Raw genomic sequence first — 27,270 nt, 5'->3', positions numbered from 1 at the left:
TCTCATGATGTACTCTGTGTATAAGTTAAATAAGCAGGGTGACAATATTCTGGCATTAACCCCACTTTATCTTAGAAGCCTGCCATGATGCCCAGAAATGAGCTAGCCATCTTACAGATGTACAGTCACAGGGATCTACTGACGTTCTCCTACAGTGCCCACAACACTATATTGTAATTCTATGTTTATTGGTTGTTTTCCCCCTCCAGATATGAATTCCTTGAAGGTAGAATTTTATCTTTAACCTTTGGATCATCTACATATGTCATGAAAGACATTCTAGGGAAAAAGTGTTAAAGTAATAATTATATGAATGTATACAATTTTCTAAAAGGCATATTTCAGTTTTGATGAAGATACATAGTTTGATCAAGATTTTGACATAAATTCATGGCTGAACTAGAAATAAAAGTGGCCTAACCCCTGGGGGTTCAGCAGTAAGAATCTGCCTGGAATGCAGGAGATACAGGTTCAATCCCTGGGTCGGGAAGATCCCCTGGAGGAGGAAATGGTAACCCACTCCAGTATTCTTGCCATGGAAATCCCATGGACAGAGGAGCCTGGTGGGCTATAGTCCATGGGGTCCCAAAAGAGCTGGGCACAACTTAGTGACTAAACAACAACTGAAAAAAAAAAAACAAAACTATAGAAGCAGGAATAAGACTAGGGAAGACAGAGGGCTGGGAGAGTTAACTGAAGTTGCTCTGATGGAGACGCTGAACCTCTGCCAGGCCCTGAGAAGCTTGCTGTTGTTGTTCTTAAGGCTCCATTTCATTAAGACCAGGAGTTGGGCAAGGTGCCCTCCTGATTGCTGGGCCAACATGCTGCTCTGTTACTGCTACCATTGAGAAGGAAAGGGAAAAACATATCTGGCATCATGGCTTAGACAAATTCACATTTCACTGTGGAAGATGCCTGTTTGTTCAACTCGACTCAGTTCCAATCTGTTTCAGTCAAATAACTTTTTATCCTTCTTCCACATTTTGTAGGAGAGGAAGGAAAAGAGAGGAGCAAGAGAGAGAGATGGAGATAGAAAGTGAGAGAGAGAGAAATACGAGAACACGGGCTCTTAGGGTCTACTGATTTCTGCCCAGCCCCCTTTGAAAGCGGGACATTTCCTGTGCACGAAGAACTGGATTGGGATTAAGGATCTCTGCTCTGAAAGCGCCCGTCTCTCGGCCCCGCTCCGGCTGTGCCGGGCCTGATCTGCTGCAGGGCTGCTCTCCAGCTGCGGAGCCTGGCTCTCTCACCGCAGCGGCTTCCCCTGCCGCTGCAGTGAGCAGGTGCTCTCGGCACGAGCGTTCAGAAGCTGCAGCTCCTGGGCGCTAGAGCACAGGCCCAAGAGCTGTGGTGCCGTCTTACTTGCTCCAAGACATGTGGGACCTTCCCGGACCAGGGATTGAACCCGTGTCACCCGCTTTGGCAGGTGGGTTCCTAACCACTGAGCCACCGGGAAGCCCTCGACTGAACTGTTTCTTGGTTCACTCATGGTTTCAAATAGGAGATAAGAACCCAATATCAAGTCGATGTTTTTTTTTTTTTTAAAGTAAAAAAATTTTGTATGAGGTTGAATTCAATACACAGAGAAGGCAATGGCACCCCACTCCAGTACTCTTGCCTGGAAAATCCCATGGACGGAGGAGCCAGGCAGGCTGCAGTGCATGGGGTCACGAAGAGGACAGGACTGAGCGACTTCACTTTCACTTTTCACTTTCATACACTGGAGAAGGAAATGGCAACCCATCTAGTGTTCTTGCCTGGAGAATCCCAGGGACGGGGGAGCCTGGTGGGCTGCCGTCTATGGGGTCGCAGAGAGTCGGACACGACTGAAGCGACTTAGCAGCAGCAGAATTCAATACAAGCAGGAATACTTTGGTTCCAACCTCGAAAGTGAAAGTTACTCAGTCGTGTCTGACTCTTTGCGTGAGTCCGTGGAATTCTCCAGGCCAGAATACTGAAGTGGGCAGCCTTTCCTTTCTCCAGGGGATCTTCCCAACACAGGGATCAAACCCAGCTCTCCCACATTGCAGGTGAATTCTTTACCAGCTGAGCCACAAGAATACTGGAATGGGTAGCCTATTCCTTCTCCAGGGGATCTTCCTGACCAAGGAATCGAACCAGGGTCTCCTGCATTGCAGGCAGATTCTTTACCAACCGCGTGACCAGGGAAGCCCCACCCCCAAATAAGTCCTCATTTATGAAATGCTTAAGGATGCTCAATCTAGAGCAGTTGTATCCATCAGACAGCTCAGAGTCTTGAACCTAGAAGAGAATGCTGACAGGCTAGCCCAGTTGGAAACAATGGTCAAGCCTCTGACATGTGTTAACTTCCTGTGATTAAATAATTCAAGGCATTTTGCACTTGCCAGTGGGACAGAACAGTCCCTATTTCAGGAAGAGCCTCCCTTGTCACTTTGAAAATCAAAGGGAAAGAAAGACAGCAAATTTGGACAATGTAAATCTTGTCTTAGAAGTCAGTATGAGGAAAGATTGTAATATAATATTTAACTTTTAAAAATCGAAATAAATAAGTAAGACTGTTAAGACTTAAGTTGAAACCAGAACCAATTGCCCAAGTATCTTATCAGGTATGATCCCAGCCCTGAGATGGAGGTAAAGAGTGAAGTAAGTGAGCTATAAAATCAGATCCTTGGAGCACGCAAACCCACCCTTCTCAGGTTCTTATTCATTTGAAAAAGATCTGCTGTATTTGGAATTATGTGACTCAAAAAAAAAAAAAAGGTTAATCATTGACTTCATTTTCCCTGAAAGTATAGCTAGATAGGTAATATGTACAGTTCTACAAACACACATTCCAAATAATTTAGGAAATGATATAATTAGTTTAGCATGGTAGTTGCAGTCACTTAAAAAAAAAAAAGGAAAAAATTGTTCACTGCCTATTGCCTGTTTCTTTCTGGCTATTTCACAAGGAATTGAGAGACTGTATAGATTTGCCCTATTAATGCTTTCTGCTTAGGAAAATTGAACTTCCTTCGTCCTGATCAAAAGCAAACAAAATTGATTTGGCCAAGGGTCTGAACTGTAGAGCACTGCAGAGAAAATGCCGGATATCCTCTGCTATTTGCTCTACACAGAAAGGAAAAAACAACCACCACCACCACCACACGCAGAGGGAGAAGGAGGAAAAAGGAGCGACAAAGAAGCAGCTGAAAAATTGTGTATTTTCAAGTGGGGGGAATGGGGAGGGGAAGAAAAAAAGAAAAGTTACATCAGGACACAAGAAAGAGGTGATGTATTTCCAAAGATCACTGTCAACAAGTTTCCAGCCTGGAACTTCCCTGATGGCCCAGCGGTTAAGAATCCGCCTGCCAATGCAGGGGACATGGGTTCGATCCCTGGTCGAGGAAGATTCTACCTGCCGTGGGGAAACGAAGCCTGGGCACTGCCACTGCTGACACTGAGCGCCCTGGAGCCCCAGCAAGAGAAGCGCCGCAGGGGCGGGCCCGGAGCCGCAGCTGGAGGGCAGCCTGAGCGCAGCCCCGGGGACCCAGCACAGCCCAACACATAAACAGATAAAACGATGCTTAAACATGAGAACTCTAAAACAGAGAAAGAAATCCCCAGCCTGATCCCCTCACCATAGCATGAAGTGCATGCCCTTCAGTCCTGTTCAACTCTGGGCGACCCCGTGGACTGCAGCCCCCCAGGCACGTCTATCCCTGGGATTCTCCAGGCAAGAATACTGGAGAGGTTGGCCAAGTCCTCCTCCAGAGGATCTTCCTGACCCAGGTATCGAACCCTTGTCTCTTATGTCTCCTGCACTAGCAGGCGGTTCTTTACCTAGCACCACCTGCAAAGCCCCCACAGAGTGATACGTATGCTTAAATCCAGCCTCTGCACCATCTACCTAATGAATGATTCCACCCCAGGGCAAACTCCACCCCTCCCCCACCCTCCACCCTCTCCCCCTACCCTTCCATCCCCACCCCTCACCCCTCCGTCCCACACCCCCCACCCCAACCCCCCCAACCCTGCTACATTCAGCACATCAGTTCAGTCAGTTCAGTCGCTCTGTGTGTCCGACTCTGCGACCCCATGGACTGCATTATGCCAGGCTTCCCTGTCCATCACCAGCTCTCAGAGCTTGCTCAAACTCATGTCCATTGAGTTGGTGATGTCATCCAACCATCTTGTCCTCTGTCGTCCCCTTCTCCTCCTGCCTTCAATCTTTCCCAGCATCAGCGTATTTTCCAACGAGTCAGCTCTTCACATCAGGTGGCCAAAGTATTGGAGATTCAGCTTCAGCTCAGTCCTTCCAATGAACATCCAGGACTGATCTCCTTAAGGATGGACTGGTTTGATCTCCTTGCTGTCCAAGGGACTCTAAGGTGTCTTCTCCGACACCACAGTTCAAAAGTATACAATTAGTTAAATTCTATGTCCAACCATACAATTAGTTAAAAGCTTTTCTGCACCTATATCCACCTTTGCAGAAAAACTGCAAAACAGGAATTCCCAGAGAACTGGCACATGCCTGACTGCACACCTCAGTGAGAAGCGTGAAGCCTTGCCTGGGTCAAAGCCTTCTCAGGGCCAGAGGCCCGCACCATCTTCTGCTAACCCAGTACTGCTACATGCTGACCAAAAGCAAAATCACAAGGTCTCACCACTCTCACTGCCAAGGCCCTGGGTTCAATCCCTGGTTGCGGAACTAAGACACTGCAAGCCAAGCAGCATGGCCAAAAACAACCCACCAAACAAACAAACAAAAAAGCAGAAAAAAAGCCTGAGCCAGTTATTTCCTACATACCTACTGTTTCAAACATTGTGCAGATAATGGGGAAAAAAGCTGGTGAAGAAATCTGATGTACTTATTTTCCTGTGGATTTTACATTGAGAAGACAGCCAGTGAGCAAATAACCATTCAAGCCGTGTCAAGAATCAGTATTATAAAAGAAAAGTACTAGATACCCCAAGATACAGATCGAGGGCTCTAATTTATATACAACCAGAGGGTGGAAGTTCCAGGGAAGGTCTGAGACTGGTGGTCCAGTGGTTAAGCGTTGGCCTTGCAACGCAGGGGACACTGGTTTGATCCCTGGTCCAGGAAGATCCTGCAAGCCTTGGAACGACTAGGCCCGTGTGCCACAGCTATGGAGCCTGCGCTCCGGGGCCTGGGAGCTGCAACAGCTGAGCCCCAGGCCCTGCTCTACTGAAGCCCCAAGACCTAGAGCCCACGTTCTTCAACAAGAGGAGCCACCACAATGAGAAGCCTGAGCACCGCAGCTAGAGAGTAGGCTCCACTCACTGCAACTGGAGGGAAAGTCTGTGCACAGCAACAAAGATCCAGCATGGCCAAAAATGAACACATTTAAAGAAAAAAGTAAATCTCATTTTCCACTAGACTCCACATTGCACAATGTGAGTAAGCAGGGGAGTTGAGGTCGCTAGTTTCATTATTTTAATTTTTTTTCTTGTTTTGCAAGATTTTTTTTTTTTCTTTCTCTAGGTAGATGGGATGCAGGATTCTTTGGAGGAAACAGAATCCACAGCCAGAGAGCAGAAAGAGGCTACCTGAACCGGAAGTCTGAGATAAGTGCCAGTGAATGTCTGCCATCTTGGGTAAGAGCTCTCTCTGTCCACGTCATGGGGAAGGGACACTGGGACGCTGGGTGGCAGAGGCAGAACCTCCCCCGGGAGGTCTCGGCCCAGGCAAATGCTTTCAGTCTTTAGGGCAATTCTCGGGAGCCACATCCTGTTTTCATCCAGACTGGGGACTCATCTGCATGGCCAGACCAAGTGAGAGTGCTCCTCGCAGCCCTGGGTCTCTGCACTAGGCTGGGGACTATTTCAGCAGCCCTCTATGCATCATAATTCAGCTGCAAATGACATTACGCAGGAGGAGCCCAGCTCCAGGAGTCTCTGAAAGCTCCATAATTGGCAAAAGCTACTTTGCAGTTTGAATGTTCATACACAGAAAAAGGAAAAAAAAAAAAAACAAAAAACCAGGAAATCTCTCCCCATCTTATCAACCGAAGAACCTACATGAGAACTCAGCCTTCCTGATTTCTCGCCCAGAATTCTTCCCAGTCTTTATTTTTATATCTGTGGGTAGCAGAGGAAAAACAAATGTACTCTCTCCTTTCCAAGTCCAAGGTTTTTAAAATATTATGTGTTTTCCTTAAATTGCAGTGTCACTTTACACAATATATTTGTATTATTTAAAATTGGCCACATTAAGTGACTGGTAGACTATGTGGAATGGCACCAAACAATTGCTGGGTGGGTTTAAATGCATTTCCAGGACCTGATGTCATAGAATCTCCCATTAGAGTAAGGAAAATTGTAAGTTTATATTTGCCATTATAAGAGTCATCCTAAACATATGCAAAATGCATTTAGCCTAATGTGAGCTATAGGCAGAAAACCAGGTAAGACTACTGTTTCACTAAACTGCCCCTATTGAGTGCTCTCAGAACAAAGGATATAGAATCACAAACTGCAGACTTGGAAATATCATCCAACCTAACCCCTTATCAGGTTCTTAAATGTTCCTCCATTGATAGGGATCTCAGTACGTCTTAAACAGTCCATTAGGCAGATTTAATTTGTTTCAATCCAGAAGAGTACAAAGAAAGAGAGAGAAGGAAGGGAGGAAAGAAAACAAGAACAAAGACAGGAAAAAGAAAGACACAAAGAAAGAGAGAGAGAGAAAGAAAGGAGCCTCCAACCCACCCTCAAGGTAAAGAATTAACAAGCTACCAAGAGTACAGAACAGCATTTTACCAGGACAGTCAAATTTAAAAAAAAAAATCATCTGATTAAGAAATAAAACTTTGCCTTAAAGAGGAGCTGAGCCAAAGTATTAGTTTGGCAAATATTTATCGAGTACTTGGGCTTCCTAGGCGGTGCTAGTGGTAAAGAGTCCACCTGCCAACACAAGAGATGCAAGAGATCCGGTTCTATCCCTGGATAGAAAGAAGATTCCCTGGAGGAGGAAAGGGCAACCCACTCCAGCATTCCTGCCTCAGAAATCCCATGGACAGAGGAGCCTGGTGAGCTACAGTCCACGGGATCGCAGGGTCGGACCCAACTAAGCACACACGCTATGGCATGGTGTTATACACGGTGTTATACATGGTATCACATGCCTAGCACCGCTCTAGGCACTGGGGGTGAAGCAATGAATAAAAAGTACCATACACTCTGACAACCTACTCCAAGAATAGTTTATAAAGAAGAGCTTATATAAGAATAACAAGCGATAATGACAGCAAACACTCCTGGACTGTGACGTGCCAGACTTTTGTTCTAAATGTTTTATGTATGTTAGTATGTTTGATCCTCATTATGACCCTATGCAGAAGGTACTTTTATTACCCTGGTTAGATTCCTGCACGTGAGGAGTCTAAGAACTCCCGCCAAAGTCGCCTGGCAGCACTCACTCGGTGGAGCAGTGCACCCAGGCAGCGGGGCATCAAAGCCACCATGCTTGGTTGTCTGTTAGAAAAACATATGTGTGTTGGGGATGAGGCCAGGGGGTTGCTTGGTAAATCAAAAGGGAAATGCTGATGCTATGGGGTGGATGTCAAATTTAATTTCAGAGGAAACCCAAGAAAACTGGAGTGGGAAGCTTATCCCTTCTCCAGCGCATCTTCCTGACCCAGGAATCAACCCGGGGTCTCCTGCATCGCAGGTGGATTCTTTACCAGTTGAGCTTTCAGGAAGCCTCAATTTTTGTTTTAGAAGGGGAATCTGTAAATGCCTCCTGGAGGGACTAGCCCTAATCTGAGGCCTGAGAGTTGAATAGGAAATAAATAAAGTTTGCTGCAGGGGGGAAAGGGTAGAAGGAAACGATGCCACCAAAGGGGACCTCAAGTGGCCAGACCCAGAGCAGGCAGACAGCACCGATGCCTGCCAGGAACAGAAGGACGGTCGTCCACCTGAATCTGACGGACAGGACACAGCTCTACTGTGACACCACTGAGATCAACTCTTTTTTAAAAATTACTCTTTAATTACTTGGATGCCTCCTTCATTTATGAGTTAGTTAACAATGACGTATCAGTCACTCCACAGGTGCTTAACCACAGTCCTCTGCCTCTAAGGCACTCCTTGCTCTAGATGAGGTGACAGGATTCAGGACCAAGCCATCAACAGCTAAGCAACATAAATGCTTTGAAGATGGAAGGCAAGATTGCAAACAAATTAACCTAAAATTAATTTAGATAAATAAATCTGTAATTTATAATTTAATCTATAATTTAATAAATCAATTTGTAACTAATGAATTAATCTGTAATTAATATAGGTAACTAATATGTGTCTAATCAATTACACAAGTATTAATTGTTCAGTTCAGTGGCTCAGTCGTGTCTCTTTGCAACCCCATGACTAATATTTTATATATTAATCTATAATTGCTATTGTTCATTCACTAAGTTGTGTCTGACCCTTTTCCACCCCATGGACTGCAGCATGCCAGCTTCCCTGTCCTTCACTATAACACAGATGAGTAATACTTATATAATCAAAACAAATTAATCTACAATTAATATCGATAATTAATATTTGTCTGGACTATGAAGAAGGCTGAGTGCCGAAGAATTGATGCTTTTGAACTGTGGTGTTGGAGAAGACTCTTGAGAGTCCCTTGGATTGCAAGGAGATCCAATCAGTCCATTCTGAAGGAGATCAGCCCTGGGATTTCTTTGGAAGGAATGATGCTAAAGCTGAAATGTCAGTACTTTGGCCACCTCAGGTGAAGAGTTGACCCATTGGAAAAGACTCTGATGCTAGGAGAGATTGGGAGCAGGAGGAGAAGGGGATGACAGAGGATGAGATGGCTGGATGGCATCACTGACTCGATGGACGTGAGTCTGAGTGAACTCCAGGAGTTGGTGATGGACAGGGAGGCCTGGCATGCTGCAATTCATGGGGTCGCAAAGAGTCGGACACGACTGAGTGACTGAACTGAACTGAATCAAAACAGCAAAGGTATATTCTGAAACTTGTAAGAATGACTCTAAGCTTATTTTGGGGAATAATGGTCAATAATCATTTATAAACCTCTGGAACACAAGTAGAAGCAATCTGAATTAAAAGAACTACCAGACAATAAAATACATCGTGAACCCATAACAACTTTACATTGTGACGCTGGCGCAAGAAGAGAGCCCTGGTCATCTCATTACAGTCAGCCTGCACTTCAGGTGAAAGCCTACAGATCACGCAGACTCTCCAATGGTCCGGAACTCTGCTCATTACCGAGTGGCGCCTGGGTGGGAGGGGAGTTTGATGGAGAATGGATACACGGAGCTGCAGCACTGAGCCCCTTTGCTGTTCGCCTGAACCTATCACAACACTGTTAAGCAGTTGTACTCTGATACAAAACAAAAAGTTTTTTAGAAAGAAATCTCCAATGATAGATGAAAACAGAATGCCACGTAAACTTTTATTTTTTTTAATTGGGGTATGACTGCTTTACAATGCTGTGTTAATTTCTGCTCTACAATGGGTGAATCAGCTTTCTGTATTCACACACTCCCTCCCTCCTGGGTCTCCCTCTTACCTGGCCCTCCATCCAGCACCCCCGGTCACCACAGAGCACTGAGCTGAGCTTCCTGTGCTTTAGAGCAGGCTCCCACTAGCTCTCTATTTTACACATGGCAGTGGATATGTGTCGACCCTAATTTCCCAATCTGTCCCCTCCTCTCCTTCCCTGCCCATGTCCACACAGCCGTTTCCTATGTCTGTGTCTCTGATTGAATGGTTTGGTCATTAAATTTGCCCATATAGACCTTTCCTGACTTAGGATAGGGCTAAATCTCGACACGCCCATCCTAAACTGAGAACATTAGGTTGGAAACACATTTAGTATATGCAGCCTCCCAGACATCACTGCTCAGCTTGCTGCTGTTTAGTCACTTGGTTGTGTCCAACTGTTTGCGAGCCCATGGACTGTAGCCTCCGGTCTCCTCTGTCGACAAGATTTCCCGGGCAAGAGCACTAGAGCGGGTTGCCATTTCCTCCTGCAGAGGGTCTTCCTGACCCAGGGACTGATCCCGCATCCCCTGCATTAGCAGGTGTTTCTTCACCACTGAGCCACCTGGGAAGCCCCTAGCTTTTTTGCTGTTGTTCAGTCTCTCAGTTGTGTCCAGCACATTGCAACCCCATGGCCTGCAGCACGCCAGGCTTCTCTGTCCTTCCCCATCTCCCGGAGCTTGCTCAAACTCGTGTCCATCGAGTTGGTGATGCCATCCAACCAGCTTGTCCTTTGTCATCCCCTTCTCCTCCTGCCTTCAACCTTTCCCAGCATCAGGGTCTTTTCCAATGAGTCGGCTCTTCGCATCAGGTGGCCAAAGTGCTGGAGCTTCAGCTTCAGCATCAGTCCCTCCAGTAAATATTCAGGGTTGATTTCCTTTAGTTTCAGTTCAGTTCAGTTCAGTCCAGTTCAGTCGCTCAGTCGTGTCCGACTCTTTGAGACCCCATGAATCGCAGCACGCCAGGCCTCCCTGTCCATCAACCAACTCCCAGAGTTCACTCACACTCACGTCCATTGAGTCAGTGATGCCATCCAGCCATCTCAGCCTCTGTTGTCCCCTTCTCCTCCTGCCCTCAATCCCTCCCAGCATCAGAGTCTTTTCCAATGGGTCAACTCTTCGCATGAGGTGGCCAAAGTACTGGAGTTTCAGCTTCAGCATCATTCCTTCCAAAGAAATCCCAGGGCTGATCTCCTTCAGAATGGACTGCAGTTTAGCCTATCTTAAATGTGCTTGGAATGCTTACATTAGCCAACAGTTGGGCAAAGTCATCTAACACACAGCTTAGTTTACAATCAAGTGTTGAACATGTCATATAATTGACTGAAAACTGTTCTGAAACTGAAAACCAGAATGGCTGTCTGGATGCAGAGTGACTGGGCAGTTCACCCTCAGGACCACCTGACCGACCGGAAGCTGCCCAGCCCCACAGGAGATGGTCGTCCCGCACACCCATTACCCAGCAAAAGAGCAAAACTCAAAACTCAAAGTACAGTTTCTTGTAAACTCGCATTGCTTCCATAAAATTGTAATGTCAAAAAATCATAAGTCAAAACATCATACACTGGGGAATGTATTATTTCCATTATTTGGGGTTTTATTCATGGATTTGTTTAAGATTTTTATGTTTCAAGAACATTAAGTTTGGTATCATTTGCTTGTTGCCAATGGACCCATGGCTTCATCTTAATTTACTGACACACCTACAGATACACCCTACTTACAGCTACCTATAGCTTCGGTGCACACACATATATATTTGCTTGTCTACGCTATTAATTCTTCCTCTCTTCACAATGATAACATAGAATATGAGACAACTGAATCTGGCAAAATGTTATCCTGGCATAATTCTTGGGACCCTGCGTGAGCCAAGTCACCTTCAGAAGTGATTTCCCTGCCAACTTCAACAAAGCGCCTTAAACCAATTAATGACCTTATCTCAATTAATTTCACAAACAAAACCTGCCCTAGAAAAGGCCTTTTACCCCACTCATTTACACCAACTACACAACTATCAGTTTGTTTTTTTTTTTAAATCAACGGATTAAGTTATTTGTCTGCGCTGGGTCTTAGCTGTGGCACACAGGAGCTGTGAAACGCGTTGCTGCATGTGGAAACTTTAGTCGCAGCATGCAGGGTCTAGTTCCAGGAGCAGAGATCGAGCCCTGGCCCCCGCACTGTGAGCACAGAAGCCTCACCACTAGACCACCGGGAAGTCGCATCATGCCTTCCCTTTATGAAAACCTCATCCCACCTGAAAAGACTTCACAACTGTAACTCTTGGAAAAAAACGTGAAGAAAATTCTCAAGATACAAAAATATTTGCAGCTCTATTTCACCCTTTTCTGACAACCTCTCCTTGGCTGTTTAAAAAGGAAACACCGTGCTTTATTTTCCCCCAAAGATGATCTCCCTGTAGATTCGGTGATAAGGTAGAGGAGCCACGTGACTCAGTGGGCGGCCTGACTCCCCACACACCTACTGTCTGAATGAATAAACAAAGATGCCTCCCAGCTGGGCATTCCTTCACAATGCTAAATCCACTGTCTGTGGCTCTCCTTCTCTACTCCTGATTGAATTCTACCCTCAAAGCTCCTTCCAGGAATGGGGTAACCAGCAGAAACCTGGGTTACACCATGCAGTATATTTATCTAATGAAACATGAGCTCTGGGTACAATGAGCCATGCATTGCCACAGACACGCCATCCATCTGCTGAAAATAATCAATCTCAGAAAAGTCCTGGGAAAAGTTAAAATTGGGTACATACCAAGGATTAACAGGGGGTTCGAGGGCAGAACTGAAGTTATTTTACTGACTTGGAGTCAGTGCCTGGGGAAGGGACTGGTCTAAAAAAAAAAAAAAAACGCATGTGTCATGTAAAAGCCAGGGTCGCCTCCACAGCGGTCACACAGGTTACGCGGAGCTGCCTCTAGCTGATCGTTCCAGTTTCTGGTCAGAGGGACGCTCCCAGCTGGACAGCTAAGAGAAATTTCATGTCATCCTACAGCCCCACACAGGACCCTTAACCTTGGAAGAAAATACTATTAACAGCTACCATTATGAAGGAAATAGTGTACCACATTTCTTGAGTGCCCATGATATGCCAAGAATATTTGTGAAGATGCTTCAAATTAAAAAAACCTCATGTGGTCCTCCTATGAACCCTTTGAAAGTGAAAGTGCAAGTCACTGAGTCGTGTCCAACTCTTTGCAACCATAGTCCATGGAATTCCCCAGGCCAGAATCCTGCAGTGGGTAGCCTTTCCCTTCTCCAGGGCATCTTCCCAATCCAGGGATTGAACCCAGGTCTCCCGCATTGCAGACAGATTCTTTACCAGCTGCACAGGGGAAGCCCAGAACCCTTTGAAGTAGCTATTATTTTGTTTTTGTTTAGTTGCTAAGTTGTGTCCAAGCTTTTGCAACCCCATTTACTGTAGCCTGCCAGGCTCCTCTGTCCATGGGATTTCCCAGGCAAGATTACTGGAGTCAGTCACCATTTCCTTCTCCAGGGGATCTTCCAGACCCAGGACTCAAACCCAGGTCTCCTGCAGTGGCAGGCGGACACTCTACCACTGAGCCACCAAGGAAGCCGAGTTGTGGCCACTCCCAGTTTAGAGATCCTCACATAACGGAGACTCTTTGAGCTCTGACTGCAAACCCAGCCACTCTGAGTGCAGCAGTGCACTGACAGAAAGCTGGGAGAGACTGGAGGTTTGTCCCCAAGGGGCCTGACGGCTGACTATCCATCAGCTTGAATGGTGCTCATCTCAGACTGACGGGATAGTAGCTGACCAGAATGGAGGGAAGGTTTTCTCTGGCAGGATCCGGGTTGCAGAGGATGAGAGTTCGAAGGGGATGTTCACATACCATGAAGCAGGAAGGGACACATCACCGAGCCCGTCTCTGCCTCGGGCCAGGCTGGGTGCACGCAGCTGCCTTCACACTCTTGTTTGCAGGAGGAACTGCCCGAGCCCCCACACACTCCAGACACTTCCTAATTTATATGGAACTGACTGACTGATCGATTGACTGGATGCATGACATGTGGGATCTTAGTTCCCTGACCAGGGATCGAACCTGTACCATCTGCATTGGAAGCGCAGAGTCTTAACCACTGAACCACTAGGGAAGACCCAGCTCTAAACAAAATTATTCCTGAAGAAAAGAATCAGTGTCAGATGGGCATGTCTTGCTAAAATAAAGGAGAGGACTTGAAGTGAAAAGTGAGAAAAAGAAATGCAGTGGACTCCCTCAGTCTCGCCCTGGCTAAGAATGTAAGCTCTCTAGTCAGAAGACTTCAACTGTGGATGCAGACTCTGTAATTTAGACAAAATAACTTTTCATTTGTAAAAGTGGGTTAAGACTGGAACCTACAGAGTCGGGTTGCTACTGGATTTAATAAGTTGAAGCACGTGAAGGAGCTTGGCAGGTAACAAGGACTCGAGGGAGGACAGTCGTTACTGTCATCCTCGTCATTGACGGTACCATCATTGTCCTCAGCAGCAGCAGCGCCATCGGTATTCCCTTCCAGCTCCCCATCGTCCCCTACGAGCACCTTCGATACTCTCTGCATCCTCACCTGCTCCATGCATCACAGTCTCACGTCCTCTTACTTATGCATAGATGGCAGCCGGGCTCCGGATAAATAGAAGAGAATTGACTTTCCTCTTTGCTTTCGGATATGGCCAATCACAAGTGGACATATTTCTCACCATTTCCTTGTTTGAAGTAGAAGAAGAAAGAATGGAATCCTGAAGAACTAGCTATTCTCAACTCCATTTTTCCCCCCTTAATTAAAAACCATAGACATTTCCTGACTAATTTGTCAGCCACCCACAGCCAGCTGTCTGATATTTATGCAGAGACACCATCTCTTAGAAAGGGCTTTTCCTCCCTCTATAAATGTTGCCACCTTCAACATGCTCTTACTATTAATAGTTTCCTGTACTTTTCCTTAAAACTGATAGACCAAATTGTTGAAGAAAATGGTGGCGGGGGTAGGGGGGTGTTGGGGAATGAAGTCTGGCAAAATGCAGTTTTTAAGAACCAGAGCTGAAAGTCTAGGATGTCTGACTTGGAGTAACAGGGAGGGAGTTACACAGAAACAAAGGGGAGCATTAGCTGAAGAGAAGGTTCCAGGACAGAGCGAGGAAAAGGGACCTGATGGCAGGAAGGCCAGGTTGACTCCGTGGATGCTTCCCATCCCATCGCACTCCAGGAAGGTACTCCACAAGGGGTACTTCATCGTTAGTCACTCGGTCATGTCCGACTCTCTGTGACCCGTGGACTGCAGCCCACCAGGCTCCTCTGGCCAGGGGATTTTTCAGGCAAGAACACTGGAGTGGGTTGCCATGTCCTTCTCCAGGGGATCTTCCCAATCCAGGGATGGAACCTGAGTCTCCTGCATTGGCAGGTGGGTTCTTTACCACTGAGTCACCAGAGAAGCCCATGAACTTCATCACCCTTATAAATCCGCACGTATAGCCTCCTGGTCACACGTGTGCAAACTGCAGAATCGCCTCAGAGCCTTCATCCATCCAAGCAGCGTCTTTCAAAATGGGGTTCACAGAGGGAGACCGAGTAAGCCGGAACAAATAAAACTTTCAGAAATGCCATCCAAATAAAATAAAGCCCGGGGTTTTCCTCTACTGACTGATTCACAAATGATGTTTCTTATCCCACACAGAGAGACGTTTCCCTGCACAGTCCCAGAGATGAAGCCCAAGTGTCAACTTCAATATGAGGATTTAATTCTACATTTCCTTCAGCGGATCACTAATTCCAAGGTTCAGCATGCCTGAACATTCTGTGGTTGGGTAGATTTTAGTGGTCTTTAAGAGATTACCTCAAATGCAAAAGCCTCTCAATACAAGACCAGAAAGATTTTGAAAGAAAAGAAAAACACTTCCAACTGCTCTAGAATTCAGCTTTCAAGAATTTAAACTTACTTAAAGCCATGTTTTTAAATCTCAGTTGTGCCAGGTTTCGGGCACGGGAGACGTCCTATCCTCCGCTTGTTATCAGCCAAGTATTTACTGACTGACTGAGTCACACACAGTCAGCAGAGATCTTAATAAAGAAGAGACAGTTCTCTGCCCTCAAGGGACTTACAGTTTATTGCAAGCCTTTTGTTTTTTGTTTTAATTAATTTATCTATTTTAAATGAAATAAATATGAATATTTTTAATGATAAAAGGTACAATTCACAAAGAAGACAGACATCATAAGCCATTAGATCCTTAGCAACAAAGAAACAAAGGCACATAAAGCAAAACTCAGAAGAAATATAAGGGAAAAGAAATAATGCATAGTCACAGCGAGACATATTGACATTTCTCTGAGGATATTCTATCAAGAGCAGCTCTCTGCCCACAGGGACTGGCCATTCAATCACAGGCCCTTTGTGTTATGTACTGTTGTAGTTCAGCTCCTCTGAACGCACAGCTGTTGGGCGCACAGAGAGAAGACTGTCTCATTTCAACTTATTCTGTTTTGCAGAATGACTTCCATCAAGAACCATTTGGACTTCCTACTTGCATAACAACATTTCACCTGAAGTTGGCGGAATCCACATGTAGAAGGGATATGAAGCAAGCCCATAAAGCAAGGTGCAGGAGCTACAGAGGGCCACTGAGGTCTGCAAAGAGACAATGGCCAGGGACCTCACCCGTGGTCCAGGGGCTAAGAATCTGCCTGCCCGAGCAGGGGATGTGAGTTCAGTCCTTGACTGGGGAAGGCTTCATTCGCCTCAGGGCAACTGAGCCACAGCAAGAGAGTAACTGCGACTAGAGAAGGCCTGCGCCCAGCAAAGTACAAATAAATGAACAGAGACTTTGAACAATAAAAGGAGGTAACGGGCAGGCAGGCAAGCAGAGAGGAGAGGCAAGCGCTCTCATTCCGGGTGAAGGAGGTCCCAGAGGCGCAGACGCGGGCGAGAGGGCCAGGTGCGCCGGCCCGGAGCTGGGGACTGCCCGTGTCTGTGCTCTGGGCCGGCACAGAGCAGAGATGCATTCGGGCTGAACTTGAAAGCGCAGGACACAGAAAGTGTTTTGTCCCCTGAGGAGAGCGTCCCATTTTCCACTCAGGTCCAATTTGCGTGCCACAGCCCTGAGTCTGCGATCTTCCTCTCAATGGACGCTTATGTTCTGGCCAGGAAGGGCGGCCCTCGCCAAACGTTATGGTTTGGAAGGGTCCTTCACAGGGGTGGAAAACCGAGTTAACTCAATTAAGGCCCGGGGTCCTGGGCTTTGAACCAGCCACAGTCTCGATTTTATGAGAGGATGAAAAGTTAATTATTTGCCAAGTTTGAGCAAAGTCCACTGTGAAAAACCCCTCTCCAAAAGAGGCATTTGCCTGTCAGCTTCCCTGTGGAAAATTAAGGCAATCTGAACCAGGGTCATAAGGAGACCCTAGGAGCTGGGTGATCAGGTGGGGGTTCGGGGCTCTCCCATCCCCACCTTGCCTCTCTTCATCTCATGTCTGAAACGGAGGCTGGAGGATGACTGCAAGGTCACGGAAGCTTATGTTTACTTCCATAGGCTATTTGGAAAAATAGAAAATAAAACCCAAGTTGAATTCAGAAAGTCAAGTGTTTAGGGTGCTCTTTTATCAGTGAGTGTGCTAAGGTCGTTTCAGTTGTGTCCAACTCTTTGCCACCCTCTGGACTGTAGCCCACCAGGCTCCTCTGTCCATGGGATTCTCCAGGTAAGAATAGTGGAGTGGGTGCCGTGCCCTTCCCCAGGGGGGTCTTTTCTACCCAGGGATCAGACCCGAGTCTCTTGTGTCTCCGGCGTTGGCAGGCAGCTTCTTTACCACTAGTGCCACCTGAGAAGCCCATTAGTTGGGTACCTAGGCTAACTGTGTTGGACTTAGGAAAAAATTGGACTTATGAACACAGAACTTGTTCATATGTAGGGGAATTACTGCAATCCCAGGGAACATAATAGAGATGCTACTCCAGGACCTAAAACAAAGTAAAGGAGCATTTTCAAATCAGTGCACCCCTGTCAAGAGCAGACTTGAAATAAACAGCACTGAGTTTGATTTTATCGTCAACCTCAAGCAGCACCTAACTGTTTAGTAAAAGCAGTTGAATGAAATCAACTGGAAGCTGTTTTCCATTGGAGTACAGGATTCCTACTCTGTCTGGCTTGTTTGTGGGGTATGTTATCATAGACATTATGAGAAAAACTCAAGTCTTAAAGGAACACACTGGATCAAGCCTAAAGGACATCATGATACTTCTTTGCATCAACTTAAAGAAAATGAGATGAATCAAAAGCAAACAAAACAAAACAAACAAACAAACAAACAAACAAAAAAACCCAGGCAATTTATATACATCAATAAGAGAAACTCGTAAAAAAGACAAGAGCTTAGTAACATCTAGCAAACAAATTACTCAATCTTATCACATACAAGAAAGAAATTCAAAGAGCAGTCGGGGAAATAAGTAAGTTAAAATATAATTTCTGCCTTTGTGTTGCTACCATGTGGTGGGAGAGGAAAGCCATGTGGATGCAAAGACCTCTGAAAATAGAAAGCTTGATGAGCTATGAATGGTGCCCATTTTGTTTCAAAAAGGGCTTATGTCAGTTTAGAAAACTGCATATAATATCAAAAAATTTAAAATACATGAAAATAAATTAGAAAAACAAAGTGAACAAAATGACAAACACAGATGCAACATTAAGGTAAGGATAAGCCAGATACATCCAATCCACTGCTCTATGCGACACCACTGGACGCTCTGGCAGGCAATGCAGAAAGGAAGGGCTGGGCAAGGGGAGACGGGCATTACAGCATCGTCAAGATCAGTAAGACAGTAGTCCAGGCTTACATAGCGCTTGCTGTGTGGTCAGCAGGCAAGCAACATCCTAAAACTTTTACATACAGATTAACTCATTTAGGCTTCCTTGGTGGCTCAGTGGTAAAGAATCTGCCTGCAGTGCAGGAGCTGCAGAAGACACGAGATCAATCCCTGGGTCAGGAAGATCCCCTGGGGAGGGGCACAGCAACCCACTCCAGTGTTCTTGCCTGGAGAATCCGATGAACAGAGGAGCCTGGTGGGCCACGGTCCATGGGGCTGCAAAGGGTCGGACACGACTGAAGCGACTGAGCACAGCAGAGCACAGCGAACTCATTTAACCTCATGGTGGAGCTCCGCAGGTGGCACAGTGGTAAAGAATCTGCCAACCAACGCAGGAGACTCAAGAGACTTGGGTTCGATCCCTGGGTCAGGAAGATCCCTTGGAGGAGGGCATAGCAACCCATTCCAGTACTCTTGCCTGGGAAATCCCATGGACAGAGGAGCTTGGTGGGCTATAGTCCATGGGGTCAAGAAGACTCAGATCTGACCGTACGACTGACCATGTGCACTCAACTAGGAAGTCCTAGTTAGAGTTAGCTTTCAATCCAAGCAGTTTGACTAGATAAGGACACCCCTTCTCATTCCAACCCCAGGCTATAAACCAAAGGGAAGCGGTTTGCAGGTTTTGTTTTATTTTCTTAGACTTTCTTAAGCGCTCCTCTTTCTCTGGAAACTAACAGGCAAACACATGTTTATCACTAGGAAAATTAACATTCTTGCAAAAATAAACAAGGTGAGTTAAACTTAGAGGCCAATCAGTAAACCCCCCCCCCCAATATCCAGGAGAGGGAGTCACCTGCTGAGGAGGGGTGGTCAGGAAGGCTTCCTGGAAGAGGTATATCTCAAAGGACTGGGGAAGTATCTCAGGAAACAGGAATTGTGGGCAGGCTAGTGTATTTTTCAGGATCTGTTGGCAAAATTGAGTTCCTGAACTAAGGTCACATGAAAATTCAGCTCAATTTCCACTGAACCCAAAGACACAGACCTTCCAGTACTGATAGCTCAAAGAGAAAAAAAAGTTAGAGCTAAGCACTTCCTTGGCAAGTATTGCCAGGTGCCCACAAACACCGCACATTCCTTCCAGGAAGATGGCAACCACATGGCCTCTGTGTTCTTTTCTTTCTCTCCTCTGTGTTTCTTCTCACCCATCCATTCCTAAAGTCACAAATCCGCAATTTCAGATGTCAACGACATAGCAGCAAAGGCGGGAAGCCGAGTCAGGGAGAGGAGGAATAATGAAAGTGGCCTTGGGTTGCTACCCCTCGGTCATTCCTGCCAGGAGACCCCATTGCGAAGATGCAGAAAGCCACCCTCATTGACAGGCTGGTGACAGATACGAGAAAGGTCACCATCTGAAGCCGCTGGAGCTTCCTGGTCTCTGATAGTCCCAGGCAAACAGAACCCTGCTAGCGGATATTCTCATAACATTCATTTGCTTCAAAATCAGATCAGTGAAGGGCTGAGAATATTCTCTGGGAAATCTGGTCAGCCTTGAAGGAGAGGCTTCTAAATGCAGTCATTGATGCCATGATTAAGGGGAACAATTATCTCTTCCCTTTCTTCTGCCACAGAGAATTGCTAGAGGCCAAGAACTGATTAGTGCAGGCGAACCAGCCCTGCCCTCCCCATACCCCCAGGCCCCCGACCTTGCTGTCTCCCAAATGGAAACGGGGCAGAATATTTTTCAGCTGAACTAATTCACGAAGCTATAAAACTAGCAGCCTTGCTTACCATTCACCAATTGGGATTTTAAAACTGAAAAATAGGAGATTAGAACATGTTGGCTTTCTATACCATTACTACAATTAAATAAACAGCCCCCTGTGTGAATTAATCGCCTCGATGCGGTCTAACACAGTGCAAGAATCTAGGCGAGATTTTGAAAAATGTTGAGATTGATTTGAATCAACTAGGAATTGCTAATGGTTTTTATAGCTTTCACCACTCTCCCCCCAAAGCAAGCACACACGTGCACACACACACGCACATCCCTAAACTCAGGAATACGGTGGGGTCTCTGTGGGTTAGCCTTGATCCTGCAAAATGAATGCCCATGTTGCTCTTGCGCTGCTTTTCTTCTCGATACGGCTCAGAACAGACAGAGACTACAGTGATGACCTTCTCTTTCCACAACTGCAAGCTTGCATTCTATAAGCTGCCTGGCGTTTATTTCATGGTGAGATCTTGGACCAGGGTCTCTAAGCAGTGACCCAATACTCCTTGAAGCAAGACACCGACCCCATATGACAGAAACAGCTAGTATTTACATGAAAATGGAGAATACTTAGCTCTCTAGGAAAACTCTAAGTGCTTCAAGACTCTACCTAAGAAAGATACACAGAGAATAAAAGAATAGTAATGCGTGTGGGTAGGAGCAGCCATTCATGTTGATCAGTTAACTTATAATTTTTTATATGGTATTGGAGTGTAGGTGACTAACAAGGTTGTGTTAGTTTTAGGCATACAGCAGAGTGGTTCGATGACTCACATACATGCATCTACTCTTTTTCAAATTCTTTTCCCACTTAGGCTGCTACAGAGCAGTGAGCAGAGTCCCCTGTGCTCTACAGTAGGCGCTTGGGGGCTAAATATTTTAATAAAAAATAAAGGTGACAGAAAACGTATTCCAAAGCTTTGAGGGAGACCATGTACTCAGGCTTCAGCTCTGCAGAAATGGCCTTAACGATCACAGCTATGGGATGGGTGGCCCTGACTTCCAATTATCTCAACTCCTCTTAAGAAAAGAATGGAAAGCCCTACACACCACAGATGGTTCACGTGACAGTCCTGGAGATTACCGAAGGGAAAAAAACCCAAAGTAGCACGAGTTAAACAAGAACCGTGACAGCCTGGTTAATGAAGGAGAGTGGACGCACTCCATGAAAGCCACGAACACAGCAGCAGGTGGAGAAGATGTTGACTTTATTTAGCATTAATTACAGGAAAGGGTCTATAAAATGTGGTCAAAAATGATTAAACCCCAATGTTATGCCAACATTATGCCATCCTCTGTTCCAAGGCAGGTGTATTATTGCTGGTCCCTGGGATTAAAGTAAATCATTGCTTTTCCATGTATCCTGAATATTGCATTTCATTATTTTTTACTGCCCTGTTTCTCGAGGTTTTGTGGCTTAATAGGCAGTGTTACGGATAAAGTCAACATGAGTTCCATGTTGGGAGAGGGAATGTGGGGAAAAGGATACCAAAATACCGCTTCAACATTCACTCCCCACCCTTAAACTCCTAGCTGAATGTTCTCTACATACACCTCCAGAAACCTCTCTGGGGTGAGACATGCTTCCAGTCATTTGTTATTGTTCAGTTACTAACTTGTGTCAGATTCTTTGCGACCTCATGGACTATAGCCCGCCAGGCTCCTCTATCCATGGGATTTTCCAGGCAAGAACACTGGAGTGGGGTGCCATCTCCTTTTCCGGGGCATCCTCCTGACCCAGGGATCGAGCCCGCATCTCCTGCACCGTCAGGCAAATCCTTCACCACCAAGCTGCCAGGGAAGCCCACCTCCAGCCATGCCGACAGATAGACCTCTCACATCCCATGGATGCTGGACTATGCACTTAGATTTGAGATGTCCCTCAAACTACTCACTCATCTGTAGAAACTCAGCTTTGCTTATTTGAAGCCCCAAACTTGCTTCTGGAAGCCACAAAGTGTTGTTAATAAATTCAAACAGAAGATGGGTTGGGGTCATGCACAAATCCCAAAGGAATCAAAACATACTTACTAAATCTCAATTGAAAATTAAAACATCCAAGTAGCATTTTCCAATAGGATCGCACTATTGGCCATGAAAAGATGCGCGAAAACCCGAAAAAAGGTAACTCAGACTTAACCTGCTGGGAGAATATTTAGCTATGACAGTTTTTCATAAGCTACAGCTTTTTCATAAACTAAAAGAGTCATCTTGTCCCATCACTTCATGGCAAATCAAAGGGGAAAAAGTGGAAACAGTGACAGATTTTATTTTCTTGGGCTCCAAAATCACTGTGGAGGGTGACTGCAGCCATGAAATTTAAAGACTCTCACTCCTTGGAGGGAAAGCAATGACAAACCTAGGCAGCATATTAAAAAGCAGAGACGTCACTTTGCTGACAAAGGTCCGGATAGTCAAAGCTATGGTTTTTCCAATAGTCAGGTACAGATAAGAGAGTTGGACCATAAAGAAGACTAAGAACTGAAGAACTGATGCTTTCTAACTGTGGTGCTGTAGACTCTTGAGAGTCCTTTAGACAGCAAGACCAAACCAGTCAATCCTAGAGGAAACCAGTCCTGAATATTCTCTGGAAGGACTGATGTTGAAGCTGAAGCTTCAGTACTTTGGTCACTGATGTGAAATCATTGGAAAAGAGTCTGATGCTGGAAAATACTGAAGGCCAAAGAAGAAGCAGGCAACAGACGATGAGATGGTTAGATAGCACCACCAACTCAATGGACACGAGTTTGCACAAACTCCGGGAGATAGTGAAGCCTGGTGTGCTGCAGTCCACGGGGTCACAAAGAGCCAGACATGACTTAGTGACTAAACAGCAACAACCTAGGAGCTCACAGATGGGTTGAGAAAAACCAAACAATAAAAACATTCTCATGATTCACTTCATGAGGTCGATGTACTCACTGACCATCCAACTTTGGCCACCACCAGTGTCTCAGGAAACAACACTCTAGCTGCTGGAAATCTGGGGCAACCTTTCCCTGTCCTAATGGTCCCTGATTTGGGGGATGGCCAACATACATGGGATCGGGCCCAACTGAGCAATTAACACTTTCACTTTTCACAACACACTGTTCCTTCAAGCTCTTTCTCACCCTTCCGGGCCCCCTCGTCAAAGTCCTGTATCTTTTTGTCTTTAATTCACAGAAAACAAAAGGCTAGGCCATTGCCGAGGGACCTGCCGCCATGTCTCTGCTTCCCAGAATGAAAGGGAGCAGGCCGAGAAACACTCGAGAGCTGCATCCTGGTTTCAACGTACAGTTGGCAACAGTAGCGGAAGAGGCAGGGCACTTGTTCCCGATGCCAGGGGCCCTGCAGAGGCTGGGGGGAAGACAAAGTGGCGCCATGCTACAGCAGTGCTTCCCAGCCTTTTTCCTTTTCAGTATCACTCTTTTCCAAGAAAACTTTTGACTTTTCCTAATTGCCCCTCTTCTCCATGAAATTTTTAGTGTCACAGATATACTGTATATCCATTTATATATTGTATGTGTATCTGTGCTTTATATTGGGTTGGCCAAAAATTTCCTTTGGGTTTTCCATAAGCTCTAATGGCAAAAAATCCAAACTTTGTGGCCAACCCAATTCAAAAGAAGAATGAGGTTTTTTTCTTTCTTTCTTCCTTCTTTCCTACATTTCTCAAATGAAATTTTTGGTCAGCCCAATATATTTTTTAAATATGCTTTCTGTCTGTCTTTCTGTTTGGCCTTTCTTCCTTCTTTCCTGAACAAACTTTTTGGCCAGCCTGATTTTAAAAGAATGAGTTTCTTTCTTTCTCAAATGAACATTATGGACAGTCCAATATATTTAAAAGAATTTTTTTTCTGTTTTTCCTTCTTCTTTCCTTCCGTTCTTGAACAAACATTTTGGCCAGCCAAATATGTTTAAAAGAATTTCTTTCTTTTCTTCCTTCCTTTCGTTCTTGAATAAACTTTTTGGCCAGCCCAATATATTTAAAAGAACGAATTTTCTTTCTGTATCTCTCTCTCTCTCTCGTTCTTCCTTCCTTTTTCCTTCCTTTCATCTTTTCCCTGGCCCTGAAAAGAACCAATTTTTACCCCTGGGTACTGACACCATTCCTGTTGAGTTTGCATATGCTAGCTAGTACCTGCTTCTTAGACCTTGGGAATGCAGTGATCTGCCCACTGAATTTTTTTCTCTCTAGGGCAGGTCTTCTTAACCTCTGAACCCTTGACCTTCGGGCCAAGTCACCCTTTTTGCCTCAGGGGCAGTCCTGGGCAGGGTAGCATGGTTAGCATTATTCCTGGCCTCTAGATGCCAGTAACACTTTTATCCCCCATTCCCACTTGTAACAACCAAAACTGTCTCCAGACCTTGTTAAATGTCCCCTGGGGCATTTATGGGGGGACAAAATGCCCCCTGGCTGAAAACCAGTGCTCCTGGAGGGAGGAACACAGCAGTGAGCAAGGCAGGCAGAGCCCCTGTCTGTTTTGCTATTAAACAGTTAATTAATTTTAACAGCCCTCAGATGCTTTACTTCTCAAAAAAAATTAAATAATATTAAAGTTCCTCTCCAACTTTATTATCCTATTGCAAGTGATGTCTTTGTGTTTCTAATTTAATAAACCGGGGCTATTTAGAATAGCACTTTCTCCCCTCCAAGGTTTGAACTAAAATCACATATACAACTGATTCCACTTTAAACAAAGCTCAAAAGCATTTATTGATGTTCTTCCAAAATCGGTTTGTGAATGATCTTATACAGGGAAAGTTATGTAGATATCATCTCCTTATAGATTACAGTCCTGAGCAAGTAACTTGTGGTCCTGTAGAGAGCTGAGCACAGCAATATACACAATCGAGCAGACAGTGGGTGTCATGCTTTATGAGCATAAAGCCATCAAGGACTGTAATAAAATCACATTGAGCCTCGTTAAACATTTTGTTGACTTTTTGTTAAAGTCATCTCTCTCTCCGCCCCTTCCTCACTCATTCATTTTCTCTCCCTCCCCCCTTCATATAACTTGACACTTTTCTTTTAATTGGAGGATAATCGCTTTTGAATATTGTGTTGTTTTCTGCCATCCAACAACACGAATCAGTCGTATACACCCTCCTCTCTTGAAGTTCTCCCCAACCCCTCACCCCTCCAGGTCACCAAAGGGCGCTGGGCTGAGCTGCCTGTGCCTGCGCAGTGGCCTCTCACGGTTATCTACTTTACACACAGCCGTGTACATATGTCAACACCACTTTCCCAGGTCTTCCCACCCTCTCCTTCCCCCGCTGTGTCCAGAGTCTGTTCTCTGTGTGTGCCTCTCTATTCCTGCCCTGAGGCACTATTCACCACAGCTGAACAGGAAAGCAACCTAGATGCCCACTGACCAAAGGACGGGTAAAGAGCGTGCGGTGCATACATGCATGGGATATATACCATGGGACATTCCTCAGGGATATATACAATGGGATATTCCTCAGCTAGAAGGGACGCGCATCAGTCAGTTCTAGTGAGGTGGATGAACTTAGAGCCTGTTCAGTTCAGTTCAGTTGCTCAGTCGTGTCTGACTCTTTGCGACCCCATGAATCGCAGCACGCCAGGCCTCCCTGTCCATCACCATGTCCCGGAGTTCACTCAGACTCACTTCCATTGAACCGGTGATGCCATCCAGCCATCTCATCCTCCATCGCCCCCTTTTCCTCCTGCCCCCAATCCCTCCCAGCATCAGAGTCTGTTAGAATGAAGTAACTCAGAAAAACAAATTTCACATGTGAATACATATATATGGAATATAAATTGATGTTTTGCAACTTGAAAGCCAGTACTGAATTAAATGATTATAATAATAAAAACTAGATCTTATATTAACATGCCACTTCCCTGGCTCAGATGGTAAAGAATCTGCCTGCAATGCAGGAGTCCCTGGTTTGATCACAGGTGCAGATGATCCCCTGGCAAGGGGAATGGCTATCCATTCCAGAATTCCTGCCTGGAGAATTCCGTGGACAGAGGAACCTGGCAGGCTACAGTTCATAAGGGTTGCAAAGAGTCAGACAAAACTGAGCAACTAACTCGTTCACTTAGTATCATCAGAAGTACTTCTCACACACAGAAAAGTCTTATGATGTTGACCATGAAAAAGTATTGTTCCAACTTAAGAAGTCATGTAGAAAAGGGAGGCTTAGAAAAGTTTAGTGATGGGAACAGAGTCTGCTCATAGGCCCTTTCATCACGTTACACAGAAGCCTTTTGGACAGTATTGAAAATGTCCTACTATTCTTGCAACCGCCAAGCTCTATTTGGCCAAGGTCAACAGAATATTGCCTTCCTGGACACAGAAATCAACTCAGAGCCTCTGAGTGAGAAGAGGATTGAGGTCAGTTTTTATGCAGTTCATGTCTCTTCAACATAGGAGATCATGTGGTATCTCAGTGAACATTAAACAGATGTTTTTATTCACTACCTGAAGCAGAAAATCTACCTAAGAATGGAATTGACTTAACGAGAGGGTCCAAATGGGTCGAGGATCCATCTGCAACTCGGACTGCTGATACACCCCCTAGCTTGATGCTTCCCATTGGAAAATCACCATCTAAGAGACGGCTGACGCGTGTACTTGGTTTAAACGGTTGCTGCATTTTATCTATGTACATATTTGGCTGAGCTGCATCTCCCATGCTGCCTGCAGGCTTTCTCTAGCTGGGGCTCCACCCCGGTCGTGCTGTGCGGGCTCCTCACTGTGGTGGCTTCTCTTGTTGAGAAGCACGGGCTCTAGGTGCTTGGGCTCAGGAGTTGTGTCACATGGGCATAACTGCCCTTCCACACATGGGATCTTCCCGGGCCAGGGATGGAACCCAAGTCCCCTGGATTAGCAGGCAGATTCTTAACCACTGGACCACCAGGGAAGTCCCCTCATGGGCTCTGAAATCCCTTAAATAACTGGAAAAGCACACTGAAGAAATCTGGATGAGTTCTTGTTTTTTTAAACTAATGACCAGTGTTCTGTGGATCACTGTCAGCCCTAGAGTTTGACCAAAGAACTACCCAGGAAGAGGCTGTTGTTTTTTCTCTTTTTTTTTTCCTCTATAGACAGGGAATGGAGGTGGGCTTCCATTTCCTTTCCATTTTTATGGTCAAATCATCTTGAAAGGAGAGGATATTTTAAGTTGTTAGAACTTAAAACTCCATATTTTTGTGGCTGGCTCA

This window comes from Ovis canadensis, chromosome 11 (assembly GCF_042477335.2).
Source record: "Ovis canadensis isolate MfBH-ARS-UI-01 breed Bighorn chromosome 11, ARS-UI_OviCan_v2, whole genome shotgun sequence".
Taxonomy (NCBI): Eukaryota; Metazoa; Chordata; class Mammalia; order Artiodactyla; family Bovidae; genus Ovis; species Ovis canadensis.
The sequence above is the reverse complement of the archived record's forward strand: the minus strand, read 5'-3'. Positions refer to the sequence as shown.